We start from the raw sequence: 25,824 nt of genomic DNA, 5'->3' as shown, positions 1-25,824 counted from the left end.
TAATTTGGTGTTACTGCTTGAGCTTACTGTTATTATATGGGATTGTACTTCATAAGGAGATTTTTTTAAGAGCTCTCATGGCTTTGTTTGTTAGCTGGATTGATATGTTTATTATGAGTATTTTCTTTCTCCTTTATTAATTCTGTGCATGGGGTAAATGATAGATGATTGAGACATTGAAATGGTTGCATGGGGTATCATAAATATTTGTAAGTTTGTATTTGATTGATTATAATACTTGATATGTCTGCTGTGATTAGTGTGTTGCTATATTTGAGTTTTGGAGGTATAACAGATAACATGCAAAATGTTTGCAATTATTTACAGTAATCCAGTTATTGTACTTGTATACAGCCCTTTTTTCATAGTATTGACTTCTGGTATTATTTTTTTTATTTTTGCTACAGAATTTTTTTTTCAGTGTAACAAATCTTGATATAAGTTTCATTCAATTTTGATAACAATGAATAAAAAAAAGATATATACATTATTTACATTAGGTCTGAAATTATACATATACAGTATCTTTCTGATTTGATACATTTAAGCAATAGTCATAAAATTTTTAGGAAGAATCAGTGTTCATTTTTATATTCTCAGTAAGAGATAAAATCTTTCTGCGTGGATTGTTGCTCCATTGTTTTGGATATATTCTCATTTCTTGGATTCTGATTTCCATTGTTACTGTTTCATTTAATAATGATAACAATTCTTCAAATGTAGGAACAGAGTTGGATTTCCATTTTCTTGAGATGCATTTTCTAGCAACTGCTAGAATTGTCCACAATAGAAACATATTTTCTTTTTTCATTTCTAAATTTTCATTTATATTCAACAAAATTAAAGCTTTCATTAGAACAAATGAATCTGTAAATATAGCATGTAAGATATTATTGATATATTTCCAGTATTTTTCAATAAAAATACAGTCTTGAAAAATATGTATCCAATCTGTTTTACAATTCTGTGAACATCTCCAGCAATTAGCATTATTGAAAAAATTGAAATTGGCTAGCTTGTTAGGTGTATAAAAAGCTCTGTGTATAAATTTCTTTGTGTAAATTCTCCAAAATTGCATGTTAGATGTTAATTTAGTTGAAAGCAATATACTAGTTTTCCTTTCCAAATTTAATGTAAGACCTTTAGTAATATAATTCCAAAATTTCTGAGTTGGACTAGTTTTATAGGTTATTAGAATTTTATATAATTTAGAAGTTGCATTTTCCATGTTATGGTTATTATAAATAATCTCATTTAAATATTTTATAAATTTAGGTTCATTCTTGAAGGACGAATTGTTAATCATTCTGTATAAGTCTTGTGAATATGTTAATACACTTTGAAGCACTAGCCAATCTGATGAGAGCAGGTCATGTTTGTTTATTAAATATTGGATAGCTGTCACTTTTTGATTACTAATGCAATGTTTCCAACAGATGAAATTCTTTGCTTCCCACGTATTAAATACATTCTTATGTATCTTATTAAAGACATTTTTTGTTACATTTAAATGTGTTAGTAGTTCTAACCATATTTTAATATCTATATTTGCAATGATGCATTTCGTAAAACAATTGAATATAGAATGAATGAAATTTAGTTTAGTAGATTTTCTCAGATTATATTGTAAGCTAATACACAAAATATGCCATAACTTGTTGGATTGATCAAATAACATGAAGTTTTTTAGTATATGATTTTCATTTAAAAATATAGTGTGATGTAGTGTTTTCCAATTAGAAGAATAGTTCGGGTCTATGCAATTTATAATAAGTTTGAAAAATTAAAGCCTTTATATATGTTTCTATATCTGGGAAATTAATCCATCCCTGTTCCCATGGTCTAATATGATGAATGTGAGCTAATCTGTTTCTATTAGGGTGCCATAAAAATTTGAGTAATAATGCATTTAATTTTTTTCAGGAGCTGATTGTCAGGTATTATAGAAATAGCTTAAGCTATATATAACATTTTTGGAAGCAGCATAATTTTTATTAATTGCAATCTATCTTCAAAGGTTATAAATCTTTTATTCCATTTTTCAACATTATTTTCTGTTCTTTTTATGATGTTATCATAGTTTGTTGTTAAGGTTTCTTCTGTATTTTTACATAAAGTAATGCCTAGATAGTTTAGTGTGGGTACTTGTTTGCCAATTATATGGTCTCCATCTACTATCAATTCCCCATTTTTATTTAATGTTATGTGGTCATATTTTTATTTGTTAAAGTGAAGACCTGAAATTGAGTAGAATTTTTCAACTTGTTTGTCTAGCTCTTTTAAATATTTTTTTATTTATGTAGAGTAAGTAGAACATCATTAGCAAATAACATTATTTTAGAATTGTATTGTCCATATATATTGATACCTTTTATTTTAGGTTTATGACTTATTAAAGAAGCAAATATTTCTATTGCTAGTGCAAATAAAATAGGAGACATAGTTAAAGGTATAAATTCAAAAGTAAAATGTCCTAGTTTGCTTCCCTATTAAATAAATGAAAAGTGGAAATGTCGAATGGCCAAATAAATGAAAAGGCCATTCCTCGAAATGAATATTGTGGGGGACTGCTCCCCCCACTAATTATATATAACAACTCTGAGATCACACTACAGTGAAGAAAGGACAAAATTTCCAGCCTTCACTGTACCACAATCTTACAATAACGATATAGAGGAATGGCCTTTTTGTTTATTTGATCGTTCGACATTTCCACTTTTCATTTATATAATAGGAACCTTCTAGTTTTACATAGGCTAAATTATTTTTGCAAATATTTTTTAGTAGTGAAATGAAAGCTACAGGGAAATCATAAAGTTCTAAATTTTGAATAAGTAGTCCCATTTTAAAGAATTAAAGGCTGTTTCTATATTTAGTGTAACTATTAGAGCTTCTTGATTCTCTCTGTTCAAAATATCTGTGAGTGTTAATATCCTTTGTATGTTGTCATAAGTACATCTATTATGTATTAATCCAGTTTGATCTTCATTTATAATAAGGGTCAATGATTTTTTAATTATATTAACTAGGATACACATGAAGATTTTTTAATCATTATTGAGAAGAGATATTGGTCTTTAGGAGCTGCAGTGAATAGGATCATTATTCTCTTTTATAATAGGGGTGAGTAAGGAATATTTCCATGATGGCGGTATTATATTTTCAGTTTGTATTTCAAGTAGGGTTTTATGAAAGAGATTTGTTATAGAAGTTGAAACAATTTTATATAATTCTATAATAATTTCATCAATTCCTGGCACTTTGTTACATTTACTTTCCTTAATCTTTTCTATAACTTATTTTTGTGAAATTAATTTTTGAATATTCAGTTTTAGTTTGTCTGGGATTTCCTTAATTTTTAGGAAAATTTGTTTCCAAATTCAGGGAATAATTTTGAAAATTATTATCTTTTAATGTTCAGTATAATGGTACTTAAATGCATCTAGAATGTCACTTATGTCTGATACTCTTTTGTGTTTTTTACCCTCATGTATGATATTGGTGATGTTATTAGTTCTTGATTGCAACTTAATTCTTGCAGCTAAGTTATGTAAATGGAAAATCTGAAAGAAGAAGAAGAAAAGGAGTTTGTCTGCTTATTAGATTTCATCTTTATGAGTTGGTTTTGTATGTTGTGTAACTCTAATTCCCATTTTTTTATTTATTTATTTTTGAACAATGCAAGGGTTTTACTGTATATGAAAGCTTTCAATGAATTCCAGATCATGACTATATTAATCTCTTCAGACTAATTAGTATTTAGAAAAAAAATGTAGTTCTGATGTCAGCCAGGGTTTAAATTCTTTCAATTTTGTAATATATGCTGGAATTCTCCCCATGTGTTTTAGTTTTTTTTAAAATATGTTTGTAGTTTGAAAGTTATAGAGCTGTGGTCTGATAAAGGGCAGTAAATTATTGAGGACGTGGATACTTTTGTATTTAGTCCTGAGAGACATAAATTCTGTCAATTCTGGTTTGAGTACCAAATATGTAGTCTTGATGTGAAAGTTTTAATGAGTCAGTTTCTTTGAGGTTAAAAATATCTAGCAGTTTAAAGTTTTCACTTCATTTTTTAAGACGTTTTGCTGTTGAAGTAAGATGAAAAGGTCTCTTGTTGGTAGAATTGGAGCTATCTAAAATATAATTACAATCTCCTATTATCAAGTTTCATTTATAAGTATTCATAATAAAATCTAAATGTTTTTTGGCTGTCCCTACCCCCATATCAGGAAACCAGTACAGATTCACCAATGTCCATATTCTGTTATTGAAGTTTATTATAACAAGTGCCATGAGACCTTCTTTATCTACATAATTATAGATAACTTGGGGATTAGGGATGTTTTTCTTGCATAAAGTAATCACTCCTCTGGTGTTTGTTTTATATGGAGAATGAGACAACATTAGATATTCTTTTGGATTCCATATACATTTTTCATTTGTCTTGAAATTAGTTTCTTGGAGAAAGACCACTTGTGCTTTGTTTAATTTTAAGTATCTTTGTAAATGTGCTATTTTCTTTGGATTGTTTAAGCCATTAATATTTAAAGAAAGTAGCTTTAGATCCATATTCATTTGCTAGTGTTGGGGGATATTTTTAAAGATATTTGTCAATAGTAGTTAAGACTCTTCCATGACTGTAAAGTATAATATATGTTTTATTATTTCTAATTATAAAAATCTGAAAGGTTTTCTGAATTAGAGAACATATAGTAAATCTTGAATCAGGCCTATGAGAAACAAACAAGAATAATACAAAAACATATTATATAACAAGCTAGTTTCAAAGGATAAGATTTTCCTTATCCTACATGGAATGATAAATATTCCTGATCCAATAAATTGAAAATGATCTATTGGATCTACCCTCATTTTTCAGTAATAAGAAGCCTTAAGAGCTCCATATATGATTCCATGGAGATTGTTTAGTCAAAAGATAAAATGTAATGTTTAATTATATTTATTTATTAACTATAATACACTTTAAATATTTCTTTTCTTTTTTCTTTTTTCTTCCCCCTCTTTTCTTTTTTTCCCCTTTTTTCCATTCCCCCTTCCCCTCTTTTATAGATGGTATATTTTGTATTTAGATGTCCTTAAAGGTGTTATTGTAATAGTACAATCAGTATACGAAATAAGTTTCTTTAAGCTTATGTAAATATTCATTAGCAGATTTATGTAATTTCTAATGCTCTCCCTCCTCCCATCCCCTCTCCCCCTTCCTGACTCTCACTCTTCTCATATGCCATCTACATGCGGTGCTATTGTACTCATTTAATGTTTACACATAAGATTTACATTCAAGAAGTCTAAAGACCTATATCAATTTTCATAGATTTATCAAGTGACAGGAATGAGTCATGGACATTTATAGTAAACATGTGTATCTAAAATGCTGCATTTATGTTGCCTAAATTACCATGAAGATCTTACAGTTTACATATATGTATAGGAACATAGCCTCATATAAATTATACATATATATGTATATTTATATACAGAGTATCTGTAAGTATTCATTTATTACATATTTCTCCCCTTCCCTCATCTCTCCTCCCTCTTAAGTACCAGTGCCAATATAAAATCTTGAGTATTGTACATCAAAGTGTACTAAACAAGCAATTTTCAATACATCTGTGTGTGCAAAATAGGATTTTTCTATAGTGTCACATGTCACGTTGTTAAACATTATATGAAAACTTTACATTTACATATATTTTGTTGTTCCTGTTATGATTAAATTTAATACTTTAACTAGTTTGTGTACATAAATATATACAGCATCTTTCTTATTCATGAAGTACTTGTATAATGTAAATGCGGTCTCTGCTTTGCTTCAGTTTAGCAATCTGCACTTTCAAAGCCAATGGTTTATAAAAGGGAAGGGTGATGTGACATTTCAAACATTTAAAGCTTTAAATTGCATTTCCTGCAGAAGTCTCCTTTCCTCTAATTTTAAAATTACTTTACACGATTGACATGTAATAGAAGAAAAAAAAAGAGGAAACAAGTTTCTGGAAGAATAAACCCAACCTTTTTCTCCTTTATTTATAAATTAGACTCCATTGCCTCACAGCAAGAGGTTCTCTGGTTCAATCCTCGGCTGGGGTGCATTCTGTGCAGAGTTTGCATGTCCTACCTGTGGTCGTGTGGGTTTCCTCCAGGTGCTCCTGTTTCCTCCCACATCCCAAAGACATGCTGTAGGTGGATTGGACACTCTAAATTGGCCCTAGGTGTGAGTGCGTGCATGTGTGTGCCTTCTGTGGAAGGTTGGGCACCGGGCTGGCAACTCAACACTGTAAAACTCCACTGCCAGTCACGAGTGGACAGGTGATCCACTGTGGTGACCCCTAACTGGGAAAAGCTGAAGAAGATTTATATATATTAGACTCCATGTCTTGTATATTTGCCTGACCAGCAAATAACATGTATTGTGCTTCTCCCTCTGTGTGTAACCTTCGAGTTTCTCTTGTAATGGCTGCAAGACTGGGAATGTAGACTCCGCCCTTTGTTGTCACAGTAACCCATAATCTTAATTCCATTCTGTACATACAAAATGGCCAGTTCAACATGTAGCTATGAAATTTGCAGTTTATTGATTACATCATATTTCCTAAGTCCATCAAGCAACAAACTGAATGGAATGATGATAGAGTTTACTATATTTCCACTATATTACTTTCTTTATTTGAATCCTGTGCAACCACCCAGTCAATAAGGGACATAAGTAGAACTTCTTTCCAAAGAATAAAGGATTGCCATGAGAATGAAGCTTGCATAGAATCGCAGAGTCAAGCTTACACTTCCGTTATCATGGGAATCTGCAGTGTCATTCAAATTTAACTCATGAAGGGAATGGAAAGCACTTTATGCACTTGTGATAAGCTTTAATGATTCAAAACTTCACTTTGCATGTTCCCTCCAAACGAAAATGAAAAAAATAAGAGTGAGACGCATGCAAGCCACATGGCAACACAATCACTAACAGCATAGCAATATCCGGGAAATCCACCCCACAGCTCAAAACACTAGCAAGGCATGTTAAACTTGTGCAACAACATATTTATTCTATATCTAAGGCAAAATTCTAGACTACATGCATGACAGCCTTCAAGCATATAAATAAAGCAAATACATTTTACTAACAGATTAAGAGACTCCCAATCCAATTATAAACCGATGTCAGTTGGAATAAGTCCTCATTTCAAATCAACCAAAGATACTCAATCTCTAGCATATTTCTATCATGTCAAAACAAAAAAGAAAAACAGTGTCTCCTGTCACATCCAACATAGATATTACTATGTAATGAAAGCATATAAAGTCAAAACAGGAAAAAATATATTTCATTAATGTAACCTATTATCTGATTGTCACTCTCAGCCTTGGTGAAAGAGACCCCTTGATTAATAAAGAGAAAAAGAAAGTGGAAAGGACAGGAAAAAAATGAAATAGAAGAGAGATAGAAGGGAAAAAAGAAACAACAGCTTTAACAAACAAAGTTAAAACATAAGACTAATACTAATTTTCATACCTATAATAGTGTATTGCGAGTATTGAAATAGTAACAAATCAAATTAAAGTAGATTCTTTGAGAGATTTGAATTAACTAGTTATTTTGGAGTCAGGTTTTTGTAATTTCTTTGAGAGATTTAAATGAACCAGGTATTTTGGAATCAGTCTTTTGTTTTCCTTCTTTTTAACATCGGTCCAGGCATTTTTTTTATTTGAGCTCTTCAGAGTTTGGGATGACCAATTCATATCTTCAGGAATAGCAATAACATTGTTGTTTTTTATGAATGCTGAAGCTTCTTCTGAGCTGTTAAAAGTTCTCATTTTATTTGAGTGATGAATTTTGATTCTAGCAGGAAAGTCAAGCTGTGCCTTAATGTTATTTTGCTTGAGCATTTTTATCAGTGGCCAAACAGCCTTCCTTTGTTCTGATACTTTTGTGGAAAAGTCATTGCCAAATCTGATTAAGTTTTGTTTGTATTTCAAGGGAGACTTCCTCCAAGCAGTTTTTTAGGACTAATTCTTTTTCCAAAAAAGATAAGAATTTTATTGCTATTGATCTAAGTGGAACATATGTTGAAGTGGATGTTGGTTTACCTAGAGCTCTATGAGCTATTTCAATGCCATATGAAAGTCCTTCTTTTAAATCTAGAAACTCAGGGATACATGAAGTTAAGAAAGAAATAATGTCCTCACCTTCAGTTTTTTCAGGCAGTCCAAAAATCCTAATATTTGTTCTTCTTTCTCTGTTCTCTAAATCATCCACCTTATTTAAGAGCCAGGTATTTTGTTTGAGAAGGTATTCGTTTTTGGTTTTCTTCTTCTTTGAGTCTCCCTTTGATGTCATTTAATGAAGTTTCTAGATCTGTTATTTTTGTTTGTTGCTGTTGTAACATTTCCTTAAGGACATCAGTTTGCTTCTGGCAATTGATTTTTAGGTTTTCCAGGTTGTCTTTAAAAGCATCCATTTTCAAGTATAGTTCCTGTAAGGTAGAAGACACCAGTTGCAGTTCGTTCTTTAAGGTCAGATCAGGATGGGAATTTCTAGAGTTACTCAATTCTAGTATCAGTTGAATCTCCAAGTATTTCTGACAGGAAAATATTCATAAAATTCCTCCAAATTTTCTATAGTTGTAGTTCAGATCTTTATCTATTTGTTGTTGTTAGTTTTAATTAATAGAAATTGAATATTTCCTGAAACGTGTTGATAGTTTGTGGAGCTCTAAAATTATGCTGCTTTCAGTTAGCCATCAGGCTCCTCCCCTCTTGTAGTATTTCTGATGGGAAAGAATAGTGTAAAAGTTGTTTTTGTAGCACTTATAAATATTTTCTCAGTTTTTTACTAGTCACAAAGAGTCATCTATGTCTATGTCTTCAAATATATGTTTTCTTGTAGTCTATTGTTCTGGATATTATATTGTGTTCTTTTTTTTGTTCAACATTTTTCTTTGCATTTTAGTCCTGATGGAGCTTTATTGCCATGTTACTTAGTCCTTAATTGTCACTTCTTGTTATATATATTAGTATATCAAAGCAGGTTTTATTGCTATGTCATTTTGCAGTATGGGTGTTAAGAGCATTTGAGTTGTGCAGGCAGTTGTGTGGAATGTTAGATTCTTGTTAAGACAAATGTGGCAATATTCTATGTCATCTTTTCTTTTACTTTTTATTCCTTTATATCAGTTTAAACATGTCTCCTGTAATGAACTCAAACTCTTGGTGCATGGTGAATGCTCACCTTAGTGGTAAGTCATTTTTATATATTTAAAACTGAAAATCTAAGGCATATACAAGATGTAATGTTGTAGTTCCATTCTTTTATAAGTTTCTAAATGTAGAGTTAAATTGTTTCATTGTGTTGTTTAAAGCTTCTTTGATTATAGTTTGCATACCTAATGCAGTTTCTTTTTTTCCACTAGCTTTTAAATACATTTTGCACCCACCAAGTTTATCTTTTTGTTTTTATTTAGGGCCTGATTCCAAAAGACTTTCTCTCAGTGTAAGTGACCACTTACACTGTGATCAGAAGCAGAGCAGGTGTTTTGGAATCTGGTCTCCGTAGTAAGCCTGTTTATAGTTAGGCCTTACACAGGACTAAGTCACTTACAATGAGAGCAAGTCTTTCTGAATCAAGACAAACATCTGGCCCTTCATTTATGTTGCAATAGCAGACAGACTTCTTAAATTGACCTCTTTGTAGCATAAGTAGGCTGAGCATTGTAGACAAGGATTCCTCGCATAAACTACCAAAACAAAAACTACTCAAAAATAAAAGTAGACTGAAGGACAAAACCAAACCTGGCAAATGCAAATCCGTTTAATGAAGCACTTTTTGTTACAATGGTACTATAACTTCATCAGACAAAGATTCCCACTGATTGAGTTTTCCAGTGCTGCAAAGAATGTAATAAAAGAAAAATCATTCACTAGTGTTACCAATGCATTGGGATGAGAATCCTTCCAGCTCAAAAAGATGTGAATTTATTTTCCTTTAAGTTCTACTCAGGCTAACTCACACTTTTGTCTACTTTTTTTTGATTTTATAACTTAACCTCATTAAATACCCCCAAAAGGACCTGCTGCTTTCCTTTCCTCAAATTTCTTGTACAGTTTTTCTGTAGTAACTAAATGAAACCTATTCCTAATCAATGCCCAGATCTGCTTACTGAGAGACTTCCATTTATGATTTGGATCAAAAGCTCTCCACATTAAATATTCTACCTGCATGTCACATTCTATATAACCATCTTCTGTCTGTGACTTTATTACACAATATATTTCTTGCCAAAATCATCTCCCATAATTATTACTCCAGACATGCATTGATCTTAGTCGTCTCATTTCGCCATGCTGAAATTTGTTACATCTGAAACAGTCTCTACCTCCTCCTCTCGATTTTCTCATTTCCTTATCATTTTCCCCATCCCTTCTCTTAACCTCTTCCATTATCCCAGCAATGCACCCCATGTTTTGTCACATTAACTCATTATTAATCCATTCTTATGTCTTATTATTTATATCTGCAGCTCCATTATCCTCTTCCTTCTTATGTATTTTTTAATTTTTTTGGTATACATTTTCTATTACTATTCATTGTTGTCACTGTTGAGAATATGAAAAAAATTTCCATTTATCTAATGCCTCGTTTTTGATATAATATCTCACTTTGTTGATGAACTGAACCTCTTTGATGGAAGCTTCTTCTCCCATACCTATTACCTTAACCTTCTATTCTCATCATTAGTTAAAGATGATCATTTTCCAGATTAATGTCTATTCTTAATGTCCATTGTGATATAAGGTACACTGATGTCATATGATAATCTATATCAGATCTTCCCTAGCTTGTGTAAAATATGCATTTTCACTTTATGTCTGTATCAATTAAGATTACCAAATCATAGATGAAAACTGATTTCAGTAAATGTTTGTCTTGTTTATTCTATTTGAGCTCTTTTCAGTCTCCTTTTTCAATAATTCTTCTTCTTTTTCTGGTTAGGGATCACCACAGCAGAACTCCGGTCCGCTATTGATTGGCAGTAGATTGTTATGGTGCTGAGATGCCAGCTCGATGCACAACCTTCAACAAAGGCACGCCCATTTCACACATGTCTTTCGAATGTCACTCGACTGCAGGGAGGACATGCAGACTCCACACAGAAGGCACTCCAGCCGAGAATCGAATGGGAGAACCTCTTGCTGTGAGGCGACAATGCTACAGCTGCACCACCCCGGCTTCCAATAATAACTTTGTTTAAAATACTTTCAAAGTTACCTTATAATCCTGTTTAGCCATTGAAATCACAGTTTATTATCTAATTTCCTTTTTTGTCTTTCCAATATAGTCTCATCTAATTCTTGTTACACATCTATGTCAATGGTTATCATCGCCTTCTATTAACAAGCTGCACACATTTATTAGACTCATTGTGTTGGTTGTAACAATACCTGAGCTCAACCACCAACTTGTTTGGGTTTGACCATATTAATCGTGTTTTTCTCATTGATCAACTTTTATTAATCTCATTAACCCTCTTTTTATGTTTCTGCCCCTATTCTTTTTAGCAGCTGTAACTTGAAATTTTATGAAATCTGAAATTATAATCAATCCTTCATCACTAATCCACATTTCCTGAATATTCAGTAAACCAAGTTCTCCTAATATTTATTACATTTTTATTACCAAATCCTGATATATTCATGTCAGTACTTTCAGTGCATCATCTTCCCCACTTACTTTACTTGTAATTCCAATTAGTTGCTATTTGTTCTGTAATTGTTTTTGAGTGTCTACCTCCAAGTTGCCTCTTCATAGTTCCATTCAGTTTTATTTTTACTTGCCCTTTTTAAATCCTCATATACTTTTTAACTCCATAAGTATGTCTATATAGTTTTTCACAGTTCTGTTTATCCGTTTTGTTTTATCCATCTCCATTGATCTGTCCAAGACTATCTCAAATAACATCTTTAACATAACTAGTTTTCACTAATAATAATGGTAATGCCAAACAAAGGTAATATCAGTACCATGTCCGCAGTCTTCGGATGACAGCTCCTTTTCTTACCTGTGATAAACCTCCTTACTGCAGTTTTGCTAGTTAACTTTTTGTCATATGTTTCTTTAGACTTATATCCATACAACATATATGCATCTGTGCATTTTGCATATACTGTAAGACATTTTAAGAAATGAGCATGAGTTTATGTGCAACTGTAGATGTTCCCATGTGTCCTTTGTATATAGCACAGAATTAATATTCTGTTGTAGTCAGAAAAAGAAAAAGAAAAACCACACTTGCACACAGCCTCAGTTTTCTATTCAACAAAAATAAAAAATGGCATGTTGAACTGGACATTAAAACTGAAAAGTCCTTAATAAGAAATAGAAATAAGTTCTTTCGTAATATACAATTGCTTCATCAGACCATGAAGAATAAAAACCTGACATCACTTAAATGCCATCTTGTTCAATCAAAACTTTAAAACTAACCAATGAAAACAATTGCATTCAATGTAACCTGGATACTAGCAGTCACATGTCAAATTATAATGCACAGAACACCATGATTATACTTCATACTTCAAAAAAGACAAACTTTTTAAGCATTTTCTATGATTTTATGCTTTAGTCTTTAATCAGAGCATAAGCATCAGACATAACAGAATGGCAGTAGGAAGCTGAATCAACATTAAAGGCACTTTAATACACTTTATACAACATCATACTTCTTTATGGTGTGTGTGTGTGTGTGTGTGTGTGTGTGTGTGTGTGTGTGTGTGTGTGTGTGTGTGTGTGTGTGTGTGTGTGTGTGTGTGTGTGGCATTATGAGCTATATTATAGCTTTAAAGTGATACAGAATCATTTATTCTTTTTGCTTGTAGTCACTGTCTGTGAAGTAATAATTAGTGTCTTAAAGCTTTCATTGTTTGTCCTCCTACAGATTATTTTTATTTTTTTCACTCTATCAAATAGAAGATTGAAAAAGATAAAGTTGCAAGTACTAGAAATAATTATGTGACAGTACTTAGCACTTTATAGCTTTCAAAGATATAAATTGGCTAATGACTTTACAATTTTTTTCTCTCTTTGAACATGTTAGTTGATAGAGAAGTTAAAACTCCATGTACTTCAAATAATTATGATCAGGTTTGTCAGATCATAACCAGAAAGTTATATATTCTCAAAGTCTAAATCAAGATTCATGACTCACCCATAGGTAGGTCATCTGGATCCATGGTTATTCCGATGGCTGGCATCTCTCAACATGAAGCTGAGTAATAAAAAAAGTCTTCCAAAGCTGAGCACCAACCAAGAAAAATATAAAGTCCTCCAGAGTTACGAACAGTGTAAGATACTGCATTCTTTCCTTTAAGAAGTGATTAAACACACAAAGCTTATTAAAGGAGTACTAATACTACACTTGTACCCCTTCAGCAAATGCAGACTTTTCCCCCTAATAATTTGTCTTTGGAGTAGCCAGTTTTTTTACACCACCCTGGTTATAGCTGTGTTTCAAGCTTCATATTGTCCTACTCTCATTGTGAATTTCTCAGTATTATTTCTTGAATATATACCAACTATACTGTGATCACCGTCCTGACCATAATCTTTTATATTCGTTCCATAATCAATAAGGTTTATATCTGTTTCTTTCATTCATATTGTCATATTCAGGTAGAAATATTTTATAAGCCTTTCTGTTCTAACAGCCTTTATCTGTTATAGTCACCTTTTTCTTCTTCCTATCACTGTGTCATCAACTTAACCCATCATCTTTTATAGATATGCCTTACATTTTGGTAAATTATGATAAGAATAATAATAAAAAACATTCTTTGACAACTACTTTCAATGTTATTAGAATCAATCATACCTGGACCTCTCCCTTCCTAAGTATCAAATAGTTAAAATGTAATTTATAAAGAGAACTTTCTTGCTTATTTTCCATCCAGACTTTTAATCTATGACTTCATTATCTGATTTAACACAAATATTCCAGTTATTCCTTCTGCTTCACTTACTTTGCTACCATAAGTCTGGCTATCTACAATCTCACCTTATTGGTCCTTCTATGTCTAACATGATGCAACTTTAAATGCTTGTAATTTTCAAACACTCTTTGCTGTTTTTTTCTAGAACACTACGTTCATGACTTAGCTCTCTTTGCAATCATTTCCTGCTTAATGCTTCCCTTTCTATTTCACCTTTCTCATTGGTAGCCTTGCTCTACCTATGTAAGGCGCAAACCTATTCAGCGTTACTTGTTGCATAATTCTCACTACAAGTTCACTGTGAGTGCTGCAGTCTACTAACTATCCACACTGCAAATGTACTTCACTTATGCTTATGCAAAGGACCAGAAAAACTTTTAGGATACATTTTATCTCTACTATCTGTGCAGGATTATAGTACTGTATAGCTCATTAGTAATCTAACTTGCACTTTAACAGTTGTAAGGTTATATAAAATAACCCAATTACATTTCTGCAAGTGCTCAAATATTAATGAATTAACTTTACAACAGGTGTTATCAAAAATTACAGAAAGATGTTCTTGGACTGCTTTAACAACAAGAGAAATAATAACTTTATATCAGTTAGCACTAATTAAGAAATGCATAAATATAAGATTTCATGTACAAAAATATATCAGATTAACATAAAAATAAACTATACACCAGTCTACCTCTTTTCTAGTTAGGAACACTTTTCATAGGTTCATAGATTAGTACTAAGCTAACTGCTCTTGTGAGCCATTTTAAGCCTAGCCAATTATCCCTTGTGAGATTCAAACCCTGCACATTGTGTTTGTGAGGCAAACACCTTAACCATTAGGCCTTTTGAATTTACAGTTTATTATAACAACAAATCACAAGTACCACAGATTTCTAAATGATACTAGTTGGAAATGCTTAACAGTAGTAATAGAAAGTACTCTAAAACTGAGCAAAACATAAAACATCAGAACAATAAAATGCCATAATTTGTGTAAATAAAAATGGATTTGCAAATCAGTAATAAATGTTCACTGCAAATTCTAGTGTTTTCCACAACAAACTTCATTAAATTTAAATTTTCCCAAAAACTGCTATAGCTCCACGGATAAATCAAGAAGGGAAGATACTGCACACCTTCCTTTCAGCATACTTGTTTTAATAGGAAAATCTGTTTTCAATTTTTACATGTGATCCTCTACTAACGACCGAAGACTGTAACATTCGGGACAGCTTGTCAAATCTCAGAAGTTCTGAATTATATAAACTCCAGTGGACATGGACCTTAAATTTGTTATCTTATTATCAATTACAAAATAGATTATTAATTAGGTAGCATCACTACTATTATTTGTACTATTTTATCGTTAATTCTTCACACAGAAAGCATGAAACATAAGAAATTGTAGCATACTCAAATAACAGTTATGAAGTCACCTACCAAGGTGTACAACACTGTTAAGGTCAGTTGTCTGATATTTCATTTTCATTTTACCAAAATAAAATTATTATGTAGTACCAGTTTTAAATTTTAAGACCTTTGTAATTGCTAGGCTGAATGTACAGAAATGGGGCCTTACAAATAAGTCACAGATAGCTGTACAAGAGTATTGATTTTTTTCTCCAAGATATGGTGATCTCAGAGTCAGTATATACAAGTAGCAGAGATAGTGGGGGCTCCAAGGTATGGTGTTCTCAGAGTTAGTATATATAAGAAGAAAGAAGCAGAGATTGTGGGGGTGCCAAGGTATGGTGATCTCAGAGTTAGTATATATAAGTAGCAGAGATGGTGGAGGCTCCAAGGTATGGTGATCTCAGAGTTAGTATATATAAGAAGAAAGAAGCAGTGATTGTGGGGGTGCCAAGGTATGGTGATCTCAGAGTTAGCATATATAAGTAGCAGAGATAGTGGGGTCTCCAAGGTATGGTGATCTCAGAGTCAGTATATACAAGTAGCAGAGATAGTGGGGGCTCCAAGGTATGGTGATCTCAGAGTTAGTATATATAAGAAGAAAGAAGCAGAGATTGTGGGGGTGCCAAGGTATGGTGATTCCAGAGTTAGTATATATAAGTAGCAGAGATCATGGAGGCTCCAAGGTATGGTGATCTCAGAGTTAATATATATAAGTAGCAGAGATGGTGGGGGCTCCTAGGTATGGTGATCTTAGAGTTAGTATATATATATATATATATATATGTTCATAGGTTAGTACTAAGCTAACTGCCCTTGTGAGCCATTTTAAGCCTAGCCAATTATCCCTTGTGAGACTCAAACCCTGCACCTTGTGTTTGTAAGGCAAACACCTTAACCATTAGGCCACCCTTCCAACCCAACCATATATATATATGTAACAGTGAAGCTGGGGGCTCTAAAGTATGGTGATCTCAGAGTTAGTATATATACGCAGCAGAGATGGTGGGGGCTCCAAAGTATGCTGATCTCAGAGTTATTCTATATAAGTAGTAGATATGGTGGGGGCTCTAAGGTGTGGTGATCTCAGAGTTAATATATATAAGTCACAGAAATGGTGGGGGCTCCAAGGTGTGGTGTATCAGACTGAGTATAAGTAGCAGAGATGGTGTGGGCTTCAAGGTATTGTGATCTCCGAGTTAGTATATGTAAGTAACAGAGAAGGTGGGGGCTCCACCGTATGGTGATCTCCAAGTTAGTATATATACATCACAGAGATGGTGGGGGCTCCAAGGTATGGTAATCTCCATGTTATTATATATAAGTAGCAGTGAAGGTGGGGGCTCCAAGGTGTGATGATTCCGAGTTCATATACATAAGTCACAGAGATGTTGGTGGCTCCTGTGTATGGTGATCTCAGAGTTAGTATATATTAGTGGCAGAGATGGTGGGGACTCCAAGTTATGGTGATATCAAAATTAGTATATATAAGTAGCAGAGATGGTGGGGGCTCCAAGGTATGGGGACCTCAGAGTTAGCATATATAAGTAGCAGAGATGGTCGGGGCTCCAAGGTATGTTGATCTCAGAGTTAGTATATGCAAGTCACTGAGATGGTGGGGGCTCCAAGGTATGGTGATCTCAGAGTTCGTATGTATAAGTAGAAGAGCAGGTGGAGGCAGGCCCCCCTCCATTGGTTTTTGCAGGGTGACTTGCCCCTGTGGAAAAAACACTGTAAAAAAGAACAATGAAACAGTGATTTTTGAAATTTGCTTTAGCTTTGCTGTTTTTTTTTTTCTCTAATTTCAGAACTCAGTCATGGGTCATGGAATTATAGGATAATCATTTTACAAGTATAATATAAAAAGAAATCATCCAGTGGTGGTATGAATGAACTTTTATTTCAGAATGAGCATGAAACAGTTTTGTGTATCAGGTTAAATGACAAAACAATTTTGCATTGTGATAATTTCTTTGTACTTCACTGTCAAGTCATCTTATGATGGCAGTAGAAAACAGGCATTCAAAATAAGCATAGAACAAAACACAGTCATATAATTTAGGTAGTACAGCAAATTAAACAGTATAACAGAAGGGAGACAGTACAATACCAAGCAGAATAAAATCCACCACTGCTGTTCTACACCATTCCAGACTATTTCCTTTCGGAAACTATGGAGCACCATACTTTCACAACTTCAGCCACAAGCTTTGTTGACATCTCTCACCAGAATTGCATTCCCTGGATGCCAGGTTCTTTTACAACTCCTTATGACATTAAGGTCTCAGAGTTTACACAGTATTCAAAAGCTTCTAAAACCTAAGTCACCTTTCAGCTTCAATGTCTTGGCCTGTCACTGTATTGTTTTTGAGATAATAATATAGGCAATTTGCCCTTTAGAGCAGATGAGAGCAAAGACTCAGACTGTTCTCAGGCAGAAAGCTCAAAACTGCAGAGTAGTTGCAGATGAAGTGAATGGCAACAAATTACTGGTGTGTCTGTATGTTTCTAATATCACGTGTTAATTTAATTTATACCATTTATCATATAAGTGTGAAAACTAACAAAATAAAACATATATAAATAAAAATAAAATGCTGTTCAACATGAACTATTTATGATGATGATGATGACTGTATTATTCGTCTCCATTTCAAATAGTCACCTACACCCATCTATTTCACTTCCTCCAAGGCTCAGTGTTGACCCTTTCATAAAAACATACCTATGTAACATTCTTTCTTCTTCTCCAATCTCTTTATATTTGTACACTTGCCAAGTCAGTTCACTTCTCTGCCTTTCTTCATTCTTTATATCTCCCTTAAACCTAAAGAAGCTTTGTTTTCTTTAAACTTAATTCATTTGCCATAAATTTTGTGTTTCATCAGTGACTTTCCTAATTCATTTTGATGCCTTTTTTTTAAACAACTTTATTTCCATGATCGCAACAAACACACAACAAATTCTTCACATTTATGAATATTTAGCACTATGAAGACACTTGTAATTCCAGTTGCAACTCTGCCAAATTCCATTCCTTAAAAAACATGAAAATGATAACACACTGTCCCACATTACAATCCTAGTAGTACTAATGAGTGATAACTCATCATAGTTATTCTGTCTAAACACATTTAACTATGTATGGCTGTCCTAATCCATTATGTAAACAAATAAAAGCCATGAGTCTGACCACACCCCAATGTCTAATTGCTTATTTGACCAAGTTTAATCTTATAGCTTAGGCAGTGTAAATTGGTACTCCAGGTTCTTGATATATCCTTCCAGTATTGAAAAAAGTCAATGCTAGGACTGTTGGAATACCACTTCTTGTCCACCAGTACAAGGTCACTGGCAGTATACAGTGAGCTGGTCGTAGGCCTAGCAAATGAAACTTCAATGCGAACTCCCAAGGCAGATGCTCCCTCAAAATGGAGCAAATATTACTAACAGTAGATTTCCACAATGTTACTACCTTTGGGCAACCCTGCACTATATGGAAATAGCCCTGAGTACATGAGAATGCTAACACTTCACTCCACTATTTTTTTTATCTGTATGATACTGTGCATGGGGAAGTTGCCACATTTACACCATGTTTTCCAAAGTACAGTTAGCAGGAGCCAGGAGTCCATTAGAGTGAAAGGGTTGCAAGCAAGACTCCCATTCTAATTGAGTCACAGGTGCTTGGAGAAATACTTCCAATTTCACTTTGAGAGTTCTTATGAAACCCCCATATCAACCATACTTAACTGGTAAAGTTCTCTCAGCATTCTCCTGGTTTAGTTACCTGTTGAAATGGATGGAATTTTAGACAGTATCATGGCATTCCTCAGCTGGAGATATTGCCACCATAACAACTTAACTGAAGGGTACTTAGCCATTAGAGTCACCAGTGAGAGCATGCCATGGCTATGACTACCAATAACATCCTTTACAAACAATATACCTGTGTTAATCCAGAACAGCAACCACACATGTTTACTATCAGCCTTTACAGGCCTGTTTCCCCATACGTAGTTTGACTCTCTTAGTACTTCTGAACTTTTCTCCTATAGCACCCTTTCTGACATACCTATTTTCCATACCCCATGATTCCCAGGTCTTGAAGGAAGGAGTAAATTTCGCATCTATATCATATTATCGTATGATGTAAATAGCGAATGCTATTTCATTGTACCAATAATATCAAAACAACAAAATATTGAACAAACGGAACAGCAAATTTTTTTCCCAGGGAAAAAAATGTTCTGCTCCGTAAAAAATAAATAAATAAACTTAAACACAAATTTAAGTGGGGGGCTTCACCCCCCACACTCCACCATGTGGGGGGCTGTGTCCCCCACATGCTCCCTACTTAAATATACCAATTCCAAGATCTCACCATAGTGGAGGAAATGGCAAAGTCCCGAAGACGTCCCACCAAACTTTTTCCCTGGGAAAAAATTTGATGTTCCGTGACTTCACTATTTTGCCATATCAACAGTATTGGATTGACTAAATAGCATTCACTATTTAGTCCATTCGATAGCGTCATATAGACCCTAGATTTCTAAGACTCAAGTACAATACAGCAGTTAAATCTTTGGGATAACCCAAATGGGAGGAGATGCTTTGCTAGCTCTGGCATAAAGCCATCCCTTGAGTGGAAATAAGGAATCCCAACCCTCCATTTGGTTTTAGCCACACACATCTTGCTATGGCTACCATTCCATATAGAATTCTCAACCACGTTTTGAAATTCCTGCTTAAACCTGAAAAAAGTTATCTGTGGAAGGTGTCTCAAGAGAAACACTCTATTGGGAAGTGCAAACAACTTAACAGCCTGAACCTTTTGTAAAAATGGAAAATTTAGCTCTCTAAATGAATAATCACAGACAACATAGCCCTCTTTTGGGCCCATTTTGACAACATTTTTGGCCTTTATATAAGCCTCATATTGTCACCTTTCCTCTTCATTCCCTGTATTACTTTTCCTTTTCCTTAATAACCTTAGTCTATGCCAGTTAAAGCTGAGCTCTTACTATCCCTAAAGTCACTGTCATTTAATCACAAACTGAGTTATTTGTTAAGCATTATACAACTGCTTCTTCTCCCAAGGTTCCATCACTCTCTCTACAGTTTGTAGAAGGTTAGTCTCCTCCTTGGAATATCTACAGTTCATGTACAACCAGCTTTTTAAAGCCGTAGGGAATCAGTACTCCTAAGGCAATGTCCTGTTTAGGAATTTTGTGGATCCTCCTTTTAATTATCAACTGTCACTTATAAAAACTGAAAGTAACAATGACACTTTTAGAGTTTATTTTAGTTTTTTTTTTCATTTCTCCTTGGGGATTTCTTTTTTTTTAATTTCTCCCTTATCTTGTTTTGATTCTGCAACTACAGTATAATGTAGTTATGCAATATATATTCAGTCAGTTGAAGTAATCCTTTCTATCACATTTCACCAGTAGCACACTTTACAGATTCAAAATTGTGTATATTGTCATTATTACTGATATTCTGTACTGGTGGTTCATTAAATATAACTGCACGTCTTATGTTAAAATGTTCCTTTGTGCATGGACTACCAATTCCACCAATATGTTACAACCTTGCTGCCCAATGTCCTCGTGGTTTTTGTACTTATGCCTGATAGCTATATACCAGTCTGTTTCAATTTTGTGGTTAAATTTCTATAACAGTGTTCTTGTGCTATTAATTATGATAATTTTTTGTTTAATGTTCAATGTATAATACTCACAAACTACAAGCCTCAACAAATAACCTTGCATGAGTTTGCCACCTATCAGGGGGTACTTAAAAACCTTGTTTCCTAACCATTCATTCTCAACACTCTTGAATAATTAGGAGCCTTTTTAATAATTAAAGGGAGTTCATTCCATAACCTTTCAGCCCTACAGGGAAATAGTCTTCTTCCCATAACAGTGTTAAGTACTGTAGTATTCACAAAACAGCAGTTATTTCTAATACTCAAATGGCATGCCTTAAACTACATTCCTAGAATAGCTGATAAGGCTGTATAATCTACACATCTATAGATTATTAGATCACCCCTTACAAGCCTACAACTAATGGAGAAGAAAGTCCATTGTTCTGATCTGTTCCTATATCTCATTTGTTTTATTCTACAATCTACTTTGTGTAAAACCTTTGGATTCTCTCCAGTTTTGTGTAGCTGAGAACGTTTATAAATGCAGGCTGATGCGCAACATTCTACGTTTGGTCTTGCAGCAGCCTTCTAAATAGAGAGCAATGCCTTGTTATCTTGACTAGTAATGCTAAGTAATCTGTCTTCCTTTACTAATGCTTCACCAATAAACTGTTATCTTCATGTGATAACCAGTTGTCCACAACCAAACCCAAGCATATGGATAACAGGAATAGTTACTACCAAAGAATAACATTTCAGATTTGTCAGCATTAAATTCTATGTGTTTATTCATTGACCATGCATAAAAAGTATCCAAATAACTATGTAATATATTGCGATCACTTTCTGAAGTATTAATTATCCCATCCTTAGTGCAATTATAGTTTCATGGGTTCACGGATAAGTATGAAATTAGCTACACTTGCAGGCCGTTTTAAGCATAGCCATTCTCCCTTTTGTTTCTTGAAACAACCAATCCCATTTGGTTTTACATTGGCCTTATCAATCCCCTGGCTGGTAATTATGCATTTTACCTCTAGTGAGAATAACTATGATCATGCCATAGATAATTCGAGGTGACTGATGCATGGGATAAAGCATGTTGGCACTGCATCTGTGTATTAGTAGAACAGGGGCAGACCTGAGGTACGTTTTCTGCTTCCCATTCATAGATCCAAGTTGTGCTTGAATATGAACAACAATGAGCTATGTTTTACAAGGATGGGAAGTTTCTTCCAGATTAAACTTACTGACTAATATACTGTTTTGAACAAGGCAATTATACTTTGCTGTTTTAGGAGACAGTATCACTATAAAGCTGGCTAGGCTGCAATATAAAGCAATAAGCCATGTTAAATGACTACTGGTTGCTGAGGGGCAAAAGCGAAACCAAAACCATTGTTTTAGTTGTGGTCTATGAATGAAGGGAATATGAGAAAGCTGGCATAGGAAATTATTATTTAGAAAAAAAATCAAGTCAGTCAAGCAATGCCACTGCCAGTCAAACCTTTGTGAATATACATGATTTTTTTTTTTTTTATTGCTGATGGGCAGAGAAGATCTGTGGTTCCACTGCAAATGTATTAGAAGTACAAAGCTAGAAGCAGATAATAAATGCAATGATGGTTGTTTTTTCTTTCCATGTAAAACCATTTATGCAATCCCTGAAATATAACGCGTTCATTATGTGTCACCTTCACTGAAGTAGGTTTAGTAATGGCGCTAAGATAAGGCTTCTTAAGAAAGGTACCCTAATTACATGAGGTCACTGCTGTCTTACAGATATTTCAGAAGGAAGCAAAGGAATGCATCTCATTTCCCACTATATTATAAAATAGCATATACTAACAGATCAACCAAATACCAGAGACATGAATAATGCAGGTTACAGGTATTCAATGTATACTGTTTTTCACAGAGATTGAGTATGTAGGTGGAAATGGTAGGCTTGCATGAGATTAGCAATGAAGTTTGTTACTGCAAATACTAGACTGTATACTACTAAAAGCTCTGTGCATTCATGTGGTTTCAGTTTTGTTCATCAAAATGGATTAACTTGGTTAGTTTAGTATAATTTTCCTTTTTGGTGGGAGTTTTTAGCATTACTATGTTTAGAAATCTACGGCACTTAGATACTGGTGAGTATACAGATGGATCAGTCCACGCCATACCAGTCAACAAATGAAATAAATAAATGAAAAAACACACATACACATATTTCTGTCTCATTACTTAAGTCTAAAATAGAGTTCTAATGTTTTTCAGTGTGAAAGTCTGTAGGTTACAACATTTTCCTCTATAAAATGACAAGAAAAGGACAATTTACTAGCATTATGGTGAGGAAACAGTCACTACCTATGTATACATGCATATGTGTGTGTGTCAGGGTATTATGTGCATGTGTGTGTGTGTGTGTGTGTGTGTGTGTGTGTGTGTGTGTGTGTGTGTGTGTGTGTGTGTGTGTGCATGTGTGTTTGTGTGTGTGTGTGTGTTTATGTGTGTGAATATGCATGTGCATGCACAAACAGTGGAGTACAAATGTCAGTGTAAGTAAGCATGCATGTGTGTCTGTATGAATTAGTGAGTGGTAATATAGCCCCTTCTATTATTTTGCTTAATGCAGCCCCCCTCCACTTTGAAGTAATCAGCTGTCACCGAGTATAGAATAAGCTGAACAGAGCTGAGACCAAAGCATATAACAAATATGAAATGCTGTAGCAAAAATCTAATGAGACACAAACGTTGAGGAAAAAAATACACCTTTATAAACAGCAAAGCTTTCGGGTTACACACCCTTTCTCAATACTAATACAGGTTTCATTAAAACATTCCATTTAAATAGGAGTCAATGTTAATCACATGACATACAGCCCAAAAAAAATCATGTGACAATTACAAAACTTGAAAATTTCATACAACTAATAAAACATAATATTTTACATATATATATAATGAATTCTACAATAAACTCACATCATACAAACTCACATATAACATTTAACATAACTTAGTACGTTGTATTTTAACTAAAATAGGTTTTAATGTGACAGCAGAATTCAAGCCAGGTAAACAATCAGCTGATAACCTTAATATCCACTCATACTCTTTGACTTCTAGAGGATTATTAATTTCACCCTCCCTACCTGATATATGTACCATATGAATAACCCTGAACTTAAATTTATGTTCATTATTATGAGTACTTATGTGTTTATATAAAGCATTCCTTTTGTTAGCCCTTCTTATCTCAGATTTATGCTCAATAATGTGTTCTTTTAACTTCTTGGTTGTTTTTCCTACATAAAATGATGAGCATACAATACAGGTCGCTAAATAAACAACATTGTTACTAGTACAGGTTGCTACCACATTAAACCTATAAGTCTTATGCGTCATGGGGTGAACAAATGTATTACCATCACTACTACCTATGATATCACTGCAACAACTACAGTTCATATAGCTATACGTATCATATTTAAAAGAGCCTTGTTGAACATTTTTCTCATCTTTAAAATCTTTATAACATAATCTGCTCTTTAATGTTTTCACATTCCTGTTAGAAAAATACAGTCTACTACTTAAAACAGCCCTAATGTCCACAGATGCCATTAAGACTACCCAGTATTTTTGAATAATACGTTTAACTAGATATGTCATGGTGTTGTACGTTGTCACATACCTGATTCTAACTTCCTTCAATGCACTCTTATTAGAGTCAGATACCGATTCATCTACTGAAAAAAAGATCAGTTTCAATTTTGTCTGTCTATCAGCTATAGTATTAGCTTTAATAGGCAATATTGATTCAAGATCATAACTGCTACTTACAAACTCATCCAGCGTTTCATTTAACTGAGAAAGGAAACAAGAATCATCAGTATTTAATCTGCTGATTCTACTAAACTGTGCCTTCACAACACCTTTAAATACATGTGGGGCATGCATGCTGGTGTTGTGTATATACCTGCCCTAATGGACCTCTTTTTTATACACTGTGATGTTAATCATACCTTCCTTCAACACAACCTTGAGATATAAAAAGGTTATAGAATTATCTGAATATTCCATTTTGAATTTTAAAAAATCAGTAGTACTATTCAAAAATTGTATATATTCAATTAGTTCTACAGGATAGCCTTTCCAAATTAAAAAGCAATCATCCACAAATCGTTGATAAAAGCAAACATTCTTATTCAAAAAATGAGTGCTATCATGAATATATGTCTTTTCCCACTGAAATAAAACTAGATTTGCATAAGTGTTAGCTACCGGTGTGCCCATTGCTACACCGGTAAGTTGCAAGTAAAACTGTTTGTTAAACAAAAAAACATTATTAGTTAATACTATGTCCAATAAATTATGTAGGAAAAACAACCAGGAAGTTAAAAGAATGCATTATTGAGCATAAATCTGAGATAAGAAGGGCTAACGAAAGGAATGCTTTATATAAACACATAAGTACTCATAATAATGAACATACATTTAAGTTCAGGGTTATTGATATGGTCCATATATCAGGTGGGGGGTGACATTAATAATCTTCTAGAAGTCAAAGAGTAGTTTTATTTCAGTGGGAAAAGACATTTATTCATGATAGCACTATTTTTTTGAATAAGAATGTTTGCTTTTATCAATGATTTGTGGATGATTGCTTTTTAATTTGGAAAGGCTCTCCTGTAGAACTAATTGAATATATACAATTTTTGAATAGTACTACTGATTTTGTAAAATTCAAAATGGAATATTCAGAT

Source organism: Protopterus annectens, chromosome 5.part0, assembly GCF_019279795.1.
Source record: "Protopterus annectens isolate FY-2018-M chromosome 5.part0, PAN1.0, whole genome shotgun sequence".
Taxonomy (NCBI): domain Eukaryota; kingdom Metazoa; phylum Chordata; order Ceratodontiformes; family Protopteridae; genus Protopterus; species Protopterus annectens.
This window is presented reverse-complemented; position numbering follows the sequence as displayed.